Source organism: Strigops habroptila, chromosome 9, assembly GCF_004027225.2.
Source record: "Strigops habroptila isolate Jane chromosome 9, bStrHab1.2.pri, whole genome shotgun sequence".
Classification (NCBI taxonomy): Eukaryota; Metazoa; Chordata; class Aves; order Psittaciformes; family Psittacidae; genus Strigops; species Strigops habroptila.
This window is the reverse complement of record NC_044285.2, coordinates 36,018,871-36,034,938: the sequence shown is the minus strand read 5'-3', so window position 1 is coordinate 36,034,938 and position 16,068 is coordinate 36,018,871. Positions and strand designations below refer to the sequence as shown.

Genomic DNA, 16,068 nt, shown 5'->3' with positions numbered 1-16,068 from the left:
CTCTCCAGGGACAGGCAGTAGTTAAAGCACACAATGCGAAGGCTTAATGAATGGTTCCAGAACTAATCACTTTTCACCTTAGGTAGATAGAGGGAAAAAAAAAAAATATGTATGTATATGCCTTTGTTACTCTGCAGTCTTCTTGAGGCTCTGAATCAGTGGCCCACCAGGGTTTGAAGCTACAAATCATGGTCTCCTCAGTCTAATCAAGTTCCTTGAATTTAATGACTCTCAGTTGAACACTCAACAGAAAACAGAAGAAAAATGCTCTGCATTTAGCAATCATTGTATTTATATTTTTAAAGCTCTTTTAACTTACTTTAGGATTTGAACCTCACAGAATGTCTAATGCTGTAAGAGCCCACCCACAGTCTTTCTTATCTGAGGTGATTACAAGGCTTTATTTTTCTTTCCTTTCTCCCCCCCTCTCCCCAGTTCCTTTTTTTTTTTTTTTTCTTTTTTTTGATTTTCAAGAGCTGAGGCTGTGTATGAAAGAGGGGGTAGGGTTATTGCTACACTTCCTGTGGACTTGAAAAGCAGTTAGGAAAAATGGTCAAGGACTTGGATGTCTATTTTTTTTTTTTAGCATGAGTTGTTCTGTTAACGACTCATTTAAGTAATAAAAAATCAAACGAACTTTTAATTAAATATGTGCAAAGGCTTGAAGAACTTTTGTGTGTTCATTAAGATGCTTCTGTCTTTCAATAAGGATTATGTATGCAATTCTATACATTATGAAAGCTAAACAAAATGTAATAGGGCAAAGACATAAATTAAAGAAATCTTCTATTTTTTTTTTCCTTTCATGAGGTAGTGTAATTAATTGACACTGGCAATTTTTCCACATTCTACCCTAGTGAAATCATATGGGGGGGGGGAAGTATTCTCAAAGGTTCAAGTATGGAAGCTCTAAATAATAAAATAGAGAAGCTAAACATCTAATTTTTTTATTTTTTTTTTAATTAAACATGAAGGGTAATTTGTTTCCATTAGAAGATAATATTATCTATCCTTCAAGGCTGAGTGGACATAATTGCCCATCATATAAATCTCTCGATAAATAGTGCCCTCAGGCAGCGTAACACTAATAATTGTTCAATTACACACTTCTAGGTTTTCAAATGGCCAGAGTCGTCATTATGCACCTCGTTAATAGAAAATAAAGGCATAGTTTAAATGCAGAGGAAAAATATTATTCTTTTGAAGATGTGTTCTTTACATTTAATATCTTTTGTAATTACCTGTAATAATTTTTAATAATCATTATTTAATTATATTTTAAATAACTGTATTCTAATCTCATCGTTTACTGAAAAAAGACATTTACTATTTGAATATTCAAATTTTAAATAATATATTAACAATATATTTAACTTTTTGAAAAATGTGTTAATTCTACTTATATAGCTTCAGTGTATTTTAAATTTTTCTAATGGACCAAATTTATTCTCTAAGCCAATATAATCATCAAATCATTAGGTATTATACTGCTGATCTGCTGGACCTTGATTCTTTATTCTTAGTCATGCATTTTAAAGGTACTGAAAATAGACTGAAGTTGATGATCTGATAACTCCTACAGGTTAGGAAAATTCTTAGAAAACACAGAATTGTTGAAGATGAAATACCAAATGGTAACTATTTTTTACAGTGTTGTTCCTCTTCTAGTATAACATAAAGGTGTGATGGGGAAGATAGCTAGAGCTTTCTTGCTCTCAGAGAATTTGGTTGCAGAAGCCAGGAAGTTCATTGTTATCCAAATTGCCAACCCCAGCCAAATAGTAGCTAAAATATTTCAGTCCTTACAACTGCCAATCAGCCTCAGTGTCATTCATCCTATTTCACTCAATTATAATGTGTTGCTGTGTTTAGATCATCATAAATATATATAATATCTGTTGTCAAATAAAAAGAAATGCACAGGCACCCCTCACCCCAAAAGTTTGGAGTCTGATTATTTCATCTGTAAATACATACTGCTTGTCCTACTGCATGCCTTTTGAGTTTTCTCATATTCTTTATTAGCACCTAATCACAAGGCAAAATAGCAGGTTTTTATATAAATGTATGAGAGTTACCATGTTGTTTGCTGTTATCACTACTGAAATAGGTTTATCTGAGTGAAGATTGAGAAATTGTTTCCTAAAATTGTCTATTGTTAATGTGTTTAAAAACAAGGTATGATTGATTTCTGAATGATCTGACATGGGAAACTGGGAACAAGGTCAGATAAATTTTTTTATAATTAATCCTAGATTATCTTTTTTTTTCTTAAGGATAATTGCATTTTTGTATATTTAAGGTATATGACTTTTGACTCGCTACAGTTCTTCACTGTTTAGGTAAACTTTGGAAGGTCTAGAGTGCTTGCAATTGAACCTCTCTGATTCCTGTGAAAGGTTGAGGGCTCAGGGTAGGAACATCATTCTACAGAAAATTACATTCTTCAGCCCAGGCCAATACCTGGAGTGTTTTACAATAGCCAAAATAAACAAGGTGTTGATAAGATTACATCTATATATGGGTATATTCGAGTTTCATTAGGAAATTCTCTGTTTTATTCTATTTCTGACTCAATTCAAAATTCCTGTGACTATCATACATCTTTAACATAGGCATAAGCATAGGAACTAGAGTTTATTAAATGCTTCCTTTGAAAGCAAGACACCTATAATATTTGGTTCTCTTTGTACATCACTGAAAATTCAAAATGTAGATTTGATTTGTTGCAAGACTTAGTGTGAGCCTGAATGAAACTGATCTTTTCTAATTAGATTTGCATAACATTTGAGTCTGATACAGAGAAATTGTTCACATAGAAACTAAAATAAAATGTTGTCATGAACCTTTGAAAACCAAAATACAATAACACACAGCTTAGGTCACAGACTTGGTGGGTATTGCTGTGGTAGTCAACTGTCTAGGTTTAGGAGAATACCTTTTTTCCAATGTCAGTATGCATTAGAAATAAAATAACAATGTTGGGTTATAACTAGCTGCTGAGGCTACATTCCTTAATGAACTGGTCTGGAAGGCTTCAAAACAGCAAGGCCAAAAAAGCAAGTTGGCAGGCATTAATAACACAAAACCTCATTCTCTCTTTTAAAAACAAGCATCAGACAGGCATGCTAAGGGTTAATAAGTCTGCTCACAGCTAGAAATGCAGCACTGGGAACTGTGTACAATATTAGAGCTTGCTTAAAAAGATTTGAGATCGGCTTTGAAACAGGGTGATATTTCTGTGTAATTTACAAACCTTTTCAAAATCAATACAGCCATCTCGACTTCATCTAACTTTCACATTTTTGCATTTTTGACATATTTTCAAAATTATTTCCTAACTCTTTTGTAATAATTCGCATTGATTGCATGCACTTGATCAGAGTCAAAGCAATAAAATGCAGACTTCAGTGCTGCTACAGTCAGCATATACAGTGGTTATTGCTTCATCTGGGCTTTTTGCTTTTAAGACACATTTTACTTTTGAAATTAGAATTTTTCTGAGCTGTCTTGAACTTTGCGAACTTCTTAAAATTAGAAATAGGTCTGAGCAGTTCTACATAAGCAAAGTTATCTAAGATGCTAAAAAACATGTTACATGAATGTGTGTCTATTTCACACCACCTTGTAAAATCATGTGTCCAGTTATGCTTGCCTGTTTTCCTTTTGAAAGTAGGACTCAGTTCCAATTTTCCCTCTGTAAGATGTACATAGAGAGAAGGTAGTTTTTGGTTTTGCACTGTGGACATAATGCAGGTTTTATTAGCAATTATTTGTCTATATTGTTTGATAAGAACAAATGTTGAGTCAGTATCTTGTCCAGAGCCTTTGATTGTGAATGTCCTTGCAGAGCCAAAGGGTTAAGACTGTGGCCAGCCCTTCTACAGGAACACATGAAAATGAGAAGATGTTTGGTTATAGCTGTTCCTAGGATCTTACCCATCCACTCTGCCTGGGACTTTGGGTGCATGTGTGCCTTGTCTGCGACAACAAAAGCATTCATTTAGTTGCTTAAATATAAAAGAGTACTCTCAGGTTCTTATGTTACCTGTTTCATGTCTGACTGGTACTACATCAGTTTTACTTCTGTTTATAAGATTTGAGCCTAAATCTTACCCGTTTCTATTTCCTTTCAATTGATATTTACAATAATTTTCATGTATATACCTGATTATGAATATGATTACCTTTCAGAAAAGGATTCAATCTTTCTAGGTTTTACCCTGTGTACATGAACAGGAAGGTCAATAACCACAAATGCACACAGAGTGTGGCTGTTCCATGGTTGAACTTGGATGTTGGCATCCTTTTTTCCTTGCAGATCCTAGCAGGAGTTGTACTGATGATAGTGTGGCTGACTTTTGGTCCTTGCTTGGTAAAATCTGCAGAGAACTGAAACTGCCGGATTACTTGAATACTTCTACATACATCTTGTTATGTGAAATTTGTACACCTATGTGCATCTTCTGTGTCTGAGAATCACTACAGCATGGCACTCACATTCCTCAGGAGATGCCCATAGACAATGCTGCCACTACAAAAGACATGTTGTCGTTTTATGTCACCTGATCCTCATTGTCAGTCACTTGTGCCCTGAGGATGTTTTTGTACATTGTAGCGTTGGAACTGGCTTCATAGTATATTTCCCTATAAAGCAATTTTTACATTACAGGAGTAACTATACTATATGAGGTTTTTAGGGCAGAAGGAGGTATAAGAACACGATTTAAAATGGTAGCAACGTTCTGACATTGTTAGGTTAGTGGAGTAATAACGCAGTTACGTTTTTAAAGCTGGGAGGTTGTTACTTATTGTGAAGAAAGAAACAGGAGTGAAAAGCTAGGTACTTACTCTGTAATCAACAGAGATTACAAAGAACAAAAGGAGGTAAATACAGCTGTTCTTTTGTGAACTGCTGAATCGAAAAAGAAAATGGGAAGCCTTAGCACTTAACAGCTAGTTGAAGAGTTGTAAGAATATTAAAAGAAACCAAACAAGCATAGACAGACTGAGAAACGTATGGATGGCATTGAAAAGTAGTATCATATGGCATTTAGCTGTTCCTTTAGCTACATTTCACAGTCTACCAGTGTGCCTGCAAACATCGCCGTTCTGTTTGCTGGAACAGAAACTTCACCAGTTCAGAAAACTGTCTCTAAATACTGTTATTACTTCCATTTTAAACGTCTCATTTAATATACACTAATAATGGTCAGCATTTGAAATCACGCATCCTGTGGTTTTCATGTTTAAAGCATATATTAAGTTTCAACAGTCAAAATCACTTAAAAGTATGATTATTGTATTGCTACAAACTTCCCAGTGGTCCTCAGGACTTGCCTGAAGGCAGGCAGGACATGTTAAGTAAGTTCTTATAGCAGAAAGCATTATTTTTTTCAGAATAGCTTCATAAGAATCACTGCTGGGTCATCACATCCGAGCCCTGTGGTAAAGTGTATTATTAATGCCACCAGACCTTGGAGAACAGAGAATCAGCAAAGGCTACTTGACCCATATTACCTTAAGTGTGATAGGGGCTTATAAGAGTCCAGTCCTTCACAGACAGAACAAGACCAGCTAGTGCTGGTTGGAGTAACTATCTGTGGTTGCACTAGAGTGCCATCATCATGTTTTTCTCTTTTCTACTCATCCAGTCTTCATTAATCCTCCTGTATGAGGATGATGCTGTGCACATGCTGCCCTTAACGAAGCAATAGATAGGCAAGTCCCTGAATTACCAAGTTGAGATCTGGGATAAAGGTGAATCTGAAAAACATCGAACAGTAAACATGGACATACATTGCAGCAGAGAAGTGGTTTATTTGATCTCTTGCTACAGCCCTGTGTGACTGCTTTCTGCTATTGAGTTTATCCCTTGTGATATTTAAAGCATATATCTACACAGATGTCACTTTCTTACAGTCCTTCCTATACCTCATTCTAAAATTCTCTTTAAGAAGTCAGAGAATTTTGTTTCAAAAAATGAAAAATTTTATGATACAATGAAAACCTTTTGTTTGAACAGATACTGGTGCCTCATTCTGAAACATGTTGCACTTGCTTCCTTCTCTCCTGCACAGGGATATTTTGTAGTGCTAATTGTATAATCCTAGACTATTTCTTTTAATTGTGGTCTGCTGTTGAATTGTTTTATGTCATGCCATCTACCTCATTTGTAGATGGCTTTCTTCACAAAATGGTCAGTTATACATGTGCTTGCCGCAGTCCTCTTTTGGCATTTACTGTATAACAGAAAGTGTTTCATTATTTTTCAAAACTGCAGAAGACAGGTTTGGTTCACACTACTCCTTGTTGTCTTGTACAGAACTGTGTGCAAGTGGAGGAAGCAGAGTTTGACCTTAGATTAGAATAGCCAGTGTGACACACAGACCATTAGGATTTATATAAAGCTGTGTTCCACATGGCAGGTTTCCACACACAGTATATACTTTTAAAAGCCAGAGTGCAGAGTATGAAGACAGATAAAGAATTGGATTTTAAAATAGTCAGAACAGAGTACTTGAGAATGGAGTGATTCAGAATGTTTAAGCGCAGAGAGAATTAAATGTGTTCTCACAGGAGTTACTTGTTAGCCCTATTTCTAAACTATATAAATGGCTCAGGCAGTGGAATAAAGCAGTGACTCTGCTGATTATTCCAAGTTTGAGGGAGTAATGAATGCAAAGTTTACCAAAGGTGAGATGCAAAAGAACTGTGAATCACTTTTAAATTAGGCTTGTGGGGTTCCAAAATAATACCATTGGTTAATGAGAAGTAGTAAACTGTGAAAATAATAAACAGGTTCTCCAACAATGGCAAAAGAAGTTTGAAAGGGGTTTGTAGGATAGGGAAAAGCTTTCTCTTTATGTGCATCTAATGACTTGCTAGGAGTCTGCACTTATTTTTAAAACACTTGACATACTTCAGTGCTTTGACAATTTTTGAGTGATATTTTTAAGTTGTTGAGGCCCCAGTCATCATTATCTGAATATTTCTGAAAGTGACTTAAGTACCTAGGGGATTTCCTGCACATCACAGTGTAGTGTGGCTCAGAGTACCCCAGGTAGGTTCAGAGTACAGCAGCAGGGTTCTGCTCAGCTGAATTCACGCTGCTGAGAAATGAGGTGCTGTCACAGTTGTGGTGTACATTTACCATAGCCCTGTAGTTAGGGCTCAGTTGGTGACCTACCCAGCCCGGCACTGTGGCGTTAAGACATATTTTAAAGTAAATAAAAGCGGAATTTGATCTAAAATCCAAAGGTATTACTGAGTTAGCTCATCTTTAACGGAGTTGGGCAAAATAGTGAAGATTTGGCCATCCCAAAGAAAGATCTTGTCATACGTTGTTTTAAAAATGCAGAAAGTTCTATTTTATCTAGTCAGCTTAGATATTTTGTTTTCTTAAGTTAAAATAATTCCTCATTTTAAAGATGTCTATTGCAGTGATTTTAAATGTGTCTTCTTAAAAGTCTTGACTTTTTAAATAATGGATAAAAATTCATTCTTTTATACCCAAATCCATATTTCTGTTAATTTTGTAAAAAAAATCCTTTTTCATTCTGAAGTTTAAGAGTGAAAAAACACTGAATTGCAATGAATTAAAAAATGGTGACCGTGACACTTTGTCGTTTGTATGTGAACAACCTGTTTGTTATATAAAACAGGAGAGTTGGGGACGGTATTTGCATAATTTACTGTAAAATACAGGAAGCATGTTTTTCATTTTCAGTATTCCAGGCCAGCAGGAAGGAAATAAGGTTGCAGAGATGACTTCCGTATGTCTTGTTAAGAAAATGAAAAGGGATGTCCTTAGCCACAACAGTCATGCTGAGCAGTTGGATGGATATAATTTGTAGAAGACATAAAACCTGTGGTTTTAGGTTTTTCTCCCAGTGGTGACTGTTCAGACGGTGTCTGTTCTTGGCAAATGGCCAGTATGTTCAGAAAGGGAGTAAAGAAGGATGGAACGAAACAGAAAATGAAGAGAAAAAAAAAGTTATCTGCGGCTTTTATCTTTAAGAATGTGTAGGGTTTGTGGTTGGGGTTTTTGTGTGTGTGTAGGGGGGTGTTTGGTTTGTTTTATTTCTTATTGAATTGAGTATGGTGGCAGACTTGCTGATACCCCTTTTTTGGGGTCCTGAGAATCATAGGTATCAATCAAAAATTACTTGTTTTCTTGAGACTTCAAACTTTGGATTTTTTTTCACTTTAACTTAGTGAAAGGAATTTGGGCATTAAAGGAATACGGGATTTATTTGTGTCATTTCAAACAAGTGTGACCAAGATAATCTTTTTAAAAAGTCCAAATGCTATTAGAAACTATTGGGCCAGAGCTTTGGTTGATGTGACTGTTCAGTGAACATAGTTGGTATATGCTAGATTTTCAGCTGGTGATTTTGTAATATTTTAATTCCCCCCCCCCCTTTTTTTTTCCATGTAATTGGTTTGAGAAATGCATTCTATGTTCTTACTGTCTGTGAAGGTACATCTGTGGATCTGAATGCAAGATCTGTACTATCACATGGTATGTGATAACTGTGTCTATGAGTGGCAATTAATAGTAATAGCTGTTTGTGCTGTCATGCTGGAATCTGTTATTGTATGCATTGAGTAGCATCTGCAGTGAGGAGTAGGACGAGCTTGTATGAATATGAGGCAGGACACAATGAATAGCTGCTGGGAGTCCATGAGAAATACCAAGGTTGTGGTCAGAAGTTCACTGAAGAGCTGACTGCCACAGTCTGAGACTTCCCCCAAATTACTCCTAGGATTCTGGAGCATTAAATGAACTGTCCTCATCAGCTTTAGAGGAAATGCTGACAGTAGCTATAAAGAATTTGCAAGTTCTTACACTGCCCTCCCCAGAAAATTATGGGAAGACATGCCAATGTGTAAGTTTAAGTAATTTATACTTTTTATAGTGTCTACTATTCTAGACTATTTGGGCTCACTTTGACTAGCAAACATGTATCTATTTATTTATTTATTTATTAAGAAAAATGTTAGCATCTTCAAATGAATAAAAAGGGTAAAGGAGGTATGTGGTATTGATGAGGTAGGTTGAATGAAGTTTATGCTAGCTGGTGAAGTTGAAGCCTGGAAGGAAGAAAGAAAATCAGAAGCTTATCTCCCAATTACATGCTCACTTATCTCATAATATGTACTTAGGAAACCTTATTCATTTAGTACTACATTCACATTGCATGGGTATTAATAGTAGCATAAAGCATATGCATCACTGTAAGAACTTAATATTGGACGCATCTTAAAAAAATCTAACTTTAACACTGAGTGACTCCACAAATGTCTTATCAGAACATTTGAAGTTCAAATATCCTGATTACCTTAAATACAAACACTTCAAGCTAGCAAATTAATGCTCTACACTATTAATTACTTTAAATATGCCATTAGGAAACACATGCTATTGCTTTGCTAAAAGTTGAACCATTCCAACTTTATATACACTTATGTCTGTTACAGAAATTATAGGGTTTTTAGCTAGATCTATCAAGGTTTATGCACACGTGTGCAAACACCACAAAAGAAAAATTAATTCTAAAACCTATAAAAATAGCAATATGGGGAACTGGCTGAAGAACTCTTTTTTTTTCTGAATCATACAGAGTCCTCGAGGTTATGAGAATTGATATATAGTAGGATAATTGGATTGTGCTTAGCTCCAGGACATGCAAAATCTCTCTGCTATGATGTTAAGATTAAGGTTAGGGATGTGTTAAAGATTAGGGTTGGAGACTCCAGAGTGACAACTGATACATTTGTTTCTGGATCTTGTAGGATTTAATGTGAAGGAGATGGGAATGAAAGGCTTATGGTGAGGGTGAGTAAGAAACATAAAATTTATTTTTAGGGTAGAGTTAACGATAAAATAGGAACTGGTATTTTTGAAAGCAGTGTTCAAGCAGCTAAGTTTATTCCTGGATTTCAGAAGACTTACAAGCATAAAAGCATGCAATGAATTGAGATCCTCAACCTCTGCTTCCCAAATCACCTTTAATTCTAGATGTAACCACAGCCTAGTGGATATATGTCTGCTTGAAGCTAAGCATAAACTGGATGGCCCACCTTGCACCAGCATTCATTCTGGCTGTGACTGCCTTTTGAGATACCGCAATAAATGTTTGTCCTCCATTGTGAATTCAAACCTATTTCAAACTCTAGCCATAAGCATTGCTCAGCCTTCTGAGAAATAACAATAACGTATTTTTTCTGCTGCCACACAGTTCATGTTAGTCCTGCAGCCTTGCAAGACCAAGTAATAAATCAAGGTCTGCTGTTTCTTTCCTGAGTCCTAGATCAAAGCCTGGTCCTAAGAATACCTTATGGAATCCTTTAAAAGGGAAGATCAGGTAATATCTGTTCTGGCTTACATTTTAGGACAGAAATAAGATGAAGTCTAGTGATGATACTGATAGAAAACTTACACTTCATGGTTGGGTAAAGATCCCTAAGGTTAAAAAAACCTTAGGATTCTTCAAATTCATTTTAGGATTAATGCTTTTAGTGTGTGCTGACTGGACTTACAGCTGGATACATTAGAGATTAATCGACCTTGTCACCCGGCAATGTGGGGGAAAGGTTTGTTTTATATTTGCACAGACATTAGGGTTTGGGATGGAAAAGGTGAAGGACCAGGGTAATGGTGGCAGAGCTTGGGGCTAAGATCAAAACCAGCGCAGATGTTACTAGTGTTTTTTGGCTAGTTCTGGTGACCAAAAGGGGGAATTACGTCTTTGAATTACAAGGCAAAATTTTTATCACTCCATCCTGCAAGGTCCACAAGTCTGGAATAATGCCTTGTGGCTGGAATCCATTGCCTTGGTGTGAACCTAAGGTTAGGATTTGGAGCAAAGAACCAGATGTCCTGGGGCTTAATTCAAGTCCAATGTAAGCTCAGGTATGCATCTAATGTTATTGTCGAGGATTGCAGGGCCTGACCCTAAAGTTTTGGAGATGAGGGAAGAGCTGATGCTGCCAGCTTAAGGCTTACACTTATTCTTTTTTGGGATGCCTTGAGTTGATTTAAGTGGTGGATAGTGTAAGATATTGTAGATGTGAATATATTTTGATTATAAAAATGCAAAATTTTTGTTTGGGATTCTAGAAGTCTTGCTGGGGTGAAATGCCAGCAGGGAAGAAGAGTGTATCTGTAGTTTCAGAGCAGGCTAGGGTTAGGTTTAGAGTAAATCTCAGGTAATCTCATAGTTCAGAAAGGCTTCTTGGTTTTCAGTGAGGGAGGATATTGTTAACAGTGAAGGGTTTTGGTAAATTCTGGCTAAGTATGGCTCTCTGGGCTTGCCTAGGGGAGAGGGATTTCCTTTTGTTACAGCCAAAGATGAAAGCTTATTGCTAAGTCATACAAGCCTTATGCAGTTAAGAAAAAAGGTAAGTGGCTTGGGTTTAACTCAATTACAAGTTCCTGGTTTCATTTAGGATGTGACTAGCTCTTGGGTTAGAATTTGGGACCCCAAGGACAGGAAAACTAAGCATACAGTTAATTATACGTATGCCTGCAAGAACCAGCAGACTGGGGTGAAGACCAGTGCTGAGAAGCACAGATTATGTTGTATAGATAAAATATCCATCACCTTAACTGATAGAAAAGACACAAAAACCTGGATTTAAATATGTGTATAAAGTTAAAGGTGTAAACTGTCATATATTGAAACCAAGTTTCCTATAGGGATCAGTAATAGTCTTATTCTTTGTCCACCAGGCACAGAAATATCTGATACAAAAAATTTATATCTACAAAAAACAACAGTGAACTATAAATTATCGCTGTAACAGATGATTCTACCGTAGTAACATTACCTAGAAAACTAGTGGCATTGATAGAAAACTAGAAATGGAAAATAGAAGGAATAAAGTTTCCCATTTATCTGGTAAACTGGCAGACATGGGTACTTACAGCTTGAAATGGAATGTGATGATAAACTGAACTATTTTTCATCCCTGTTTTTTGTCTTTTTTTTTTTAATTAGCTGTGTTCTTGATGTACCCGTTACACATCTCTCACAAATAATATGTGTACTAACTTGACCCCAGCTGTAATAATATTGCTGGCTGAATATTCATGTCAAAAGAAGGCAGGAAATGGGAAGTATCATGTTGCAGTGGTTGAATCAAGTTTTATTGTGTAATTCCAAACACGTGAAAACAGAAATAACTTTTTAGTGGCCTTGCCAACCTTTGTTCAATACTTCTGGTTAGTCAAACTACAATGTATTTAACAACATTTTTCAACATTTTTGATAGCCTTTTTTTTATTTTTTTTTTTTTTTTTTAGTAGTGGTAATAAAAGAGGCAAAAAATTATTTTTACTTTTAAAGTTTTTATCTCAACATAACTACTATATGTGATAATTTAACACCCTTCGGCTTTGGGACTTGAAAATCTTCGTATCAATGTTAATTGTTTAGAGGCTGTGTTTGGTGTTCTAACATTTGTGTATCAATACTCAGGTATCTCCTCAGGAAATGCTATCACTCAGTCATAACGCTAAAGAGAAATGTCAGAAATAGCCAAAACATTTCATAGAAGAACCCCATGAAAAAAGCATTCTAGTTTTGCTATAAAGCAGATAATTTCAAAACATATGTCACCAAAATCAATATTAGTAATTTTAATTACTATTTACAGGATTGTGTAATCACACATTTTTATAATAAACACGTTCCATTAGATTTTGTACTTCAGTTCAGGTTTATTAATTTTATGTTTACTGTTAAATTAAGATTTCATCTACTACCCAACCAGGTGGTTACTGCTATAACACCCTTTTTTATTGCCTGGGAAATATATTTTACTACTTTATAGAAATACTTTGAAAAATGTGACTATTGTAAAATAAACCATAATGATAAAATATTTATCATGCTTCTTATTGATAAATGAATACTTTGTCATAAATGAAAGAATACCATATAATGAAGAAAATGTTGGTGTTTCTGTTGTTCTAATACAAAGCTCTCTGGAGTAACTACGTAGTTCTTATTTACTGTAAGCGGTCTGTAAGAATAATAGTAATAATGATGATATATACCTGGTTGCATTCTTTTGCAGAGTATTTAATCATGAGCTCAGACCTCAGCTGAAGGCTGTGGAGAATCCTATACCTGCTTAGTGGCATGTATTTAAAGGATGTTTTAAATCAGAATCTTTATGTATTGCTCTGTTTAAACTGTTGAAAGTACATCTGCAGTAACTGCATGGTAATGTAAGGGGCTGACAATCTGATGTTAAGTAGTGGAAGATTGTCCCTGGAGTTGTAAAGCTCAGCATTTCTGAAAAATTAGGCTGTCATTTAAGAGCGCAGTGTTAGCGTGGTCTGCAGGTCACATTAGAAGTGCAGCAAGAATAAATAACACAAGTGAGAATATACAAGAAAGCATGAACTACATGTAATTGGCTAATAACTGCTGGCATGCTCAGCTGTGAATCATACTCAGCTGAGGGAGACTGACTGCAAGAGACATCAAACAGATGTAAAGTAATTTTTAAAATTCTAGAGAAGTGCCATTAATCCCAAAACAGTGTAGTGAGGATTCCCGTATGACTACTTTGCATATAGCTCATCAAGTGAAAGCCATATCTTCTCATAAAATGATAGTTTGTTCAGCCTCATATGTGATTTTTCTTTCAGCTGTGTCCAACAAGCTATTTCTAAATACGTTTAACTTGTAATGATTTGTGCAAGGGAGTGGGAGTGATTTTCCAATCAGCTGAGGAAAAAAGTTTTTGAACAGTGTAGCATATTGAAATGAGAAAAGATTTTTTTATTCAGCCCTTGATGGAGCCGCTGCCGTCAGCAGGTGCAGCTGTTATGGGGCTGCACTGCCTGGGCTCTACTAAAAGCTACATCCAGAGATTTTCTGTATAAAACAAAAGCAGCTTCTTTTGCTTATTTATGTGAACAGTGAAAGGTGAATCCTGGGACACATTTGGCTTTTGAAGTTGAAAATACTTATTTTCAACTGAGCATTTTCTTGATTTTTTTTTAATATCATCATCCTTTTGCATTTTCTATACAATTTATAGATGGTGAAATTGAGACACAGAGAAGTCGAGTAATGTCTGTGGGGTCAAGCAGCACTAAGTACAAGAATTACAGACAGACCCGGGTAGTTGGCTTGCAACAAATGCTGAGCGATAACGTCTCTCATGCAACAGCATGTGCTGTCTTAAAAATGATTTAAAAAAAAAATCTCTCAGCTCCATTTGTTGTTTGATCTTGGTTATACACCCTTTACAAATAGCTTTTTAATAAAGAGGAGGAAAGGTCCCGTTCTTGAACATCTCACCTTTAATAGCTGAAGACATTAAATTATTCATTTTTGATATGGTGTGACTGGGAGAATGAAGTACTCAGCTGGAGCCTAGGATGCTGGGCGCTCTTTCTTGCTCACCTAAAGGTCTGCACATTAGCCTTTGGCAAGCATCTTCCCCACTTTGGGGTCTGCATTTTCACTTGGATCTTTTTTAAAAAACACAAAATTTTCTTTCTTTCATTCCTTCCCTCTTGCTTGCTCTTGTTCTTTCACTGTTCACTGCAGGAGCAGGGATTTGTAATTGTACAAGTAATTCTACAACTTAAAGTGTAGGATTTTATGGTTTCAGGATAAACAAAACCTGAGAAACACTTATGCTTTTGAGACCAGTGGCAGTGAGTCATGTGCTTCTGATAGCTATTCATTCACTTGGTTTGGATTTTCTTGGTTTCTCACTTTTCTTGCATGTCTAGGTAGTCACAGATGTAGTAATATTTTCTATTTCTTTTTCTTTCTATTTCAGAAGTGATTTATTGAACCAGTATACTATCAGATAATGACTAAGCCATAAAGAACTTTGCCATGTATCATCCTAGGGTTTTTTAATTGCAACTTGTTCATCTTGCTAGGTTTTTTGTTGGGTTTTTTTCTTATCTGTAAATTATACTTAGATGATCCATAGCTTTAATTACTGCAGCTTATTATATTTTGGACAGCAGCAGTATTATCTGAAAAAGAACAGTACAAAGATACAACAACTTATCTTCAAAGCAACACTGCTGTTGAGGTATCACTCAACAGCTACATTCAGTGTATTGTCCAGCACTGAATATAACGCACTTACTGTGATCCATCTACTGTTTAAAGCTTTTTCCAAACAAATGCTAGTGAAAAATAGGAGAGAAGGAATGAAACAGTTGACCAGCAGCGACCATTCATAATATCCTTCCTGAGAGGAGGACATAGTTTGTAAAAGGCACTCCCACAAGCATCAAGTTTTGTCTTATAAGCAAGGCTAGCTAGAAAACTGGTTTTTCTGTAGTTGTGTTATTTTGTTCTGCTGCTTATCCCCCGTTAGGCATTCAGGAGAGGCTCCAGAGGGAGCACCGCAGCCCTTTTCACTGAAAGCGATCGCCCATTAACTACTCTTTACAAGTCTGTGTAAACCCAGCTTGTTGGGAAGGTCTTTTAAGTGCAGTCGAGTTAGTAGGGCGGGGAGTGAGGCTGCGCGGAGACTGTGATCTCTTCTACCTCGTGAAAGGAAGGCTGCTAAACGAGCATTCCTCTTCCACAGAATGGCAAAGGTAATTTAGCATAAAATGATATTATACCAGTAAAATCTGATGTATTGCAGTTAACTAGATTTTCTAACCTCCGGTTTACCCATACCTAATTTCTTCTGTTTAAGATTTTGCTAAATAGTGTATCTTGGCTGAATAATTAGTCTTACGCATAAAGTTCGTAGAAATTAGAATGTGGATGAGTAGCTCATTATCTAGGAGAAAAACCCCAAAAGCCGTAACAATGCAGGTTTTGGGTCACAGAGTTGAAAAGAGGAACGAGGAGCACGTTGTGGAATGACTTCTGTTCATCTGAGTTGCCTGTGCAGGTGTCTGGGAATTGTTCATTCACCGTGTGCTAGAATAAAGTTAACAAACACAGCTCACTGCTTAGCAGAAAATAGATTGTCAATTCCCAAAAGAAAGTGGATAAAAAATGAATTAAATCGCTTGAGTAAAAAGGATATAGAGCATACTGATACAGCAACAGTTATGAA

At 36.0% G+C, this 16,068-nt stretch overlaps 1 protein-coding gene across 9 annotated transcripts in view; it reads left to right on the top strand.

Annotated features, from left to right (window-relative positions):
* TENM1 (teneurin transmembrane protein 1) overlaps window positions 1-16,068 on the top strand; it is a 1,007,752-nt gene that overhangs the window by 224,355 nt on the left and 767,329 nt on the right. The window lies entirely within an intron of this gene.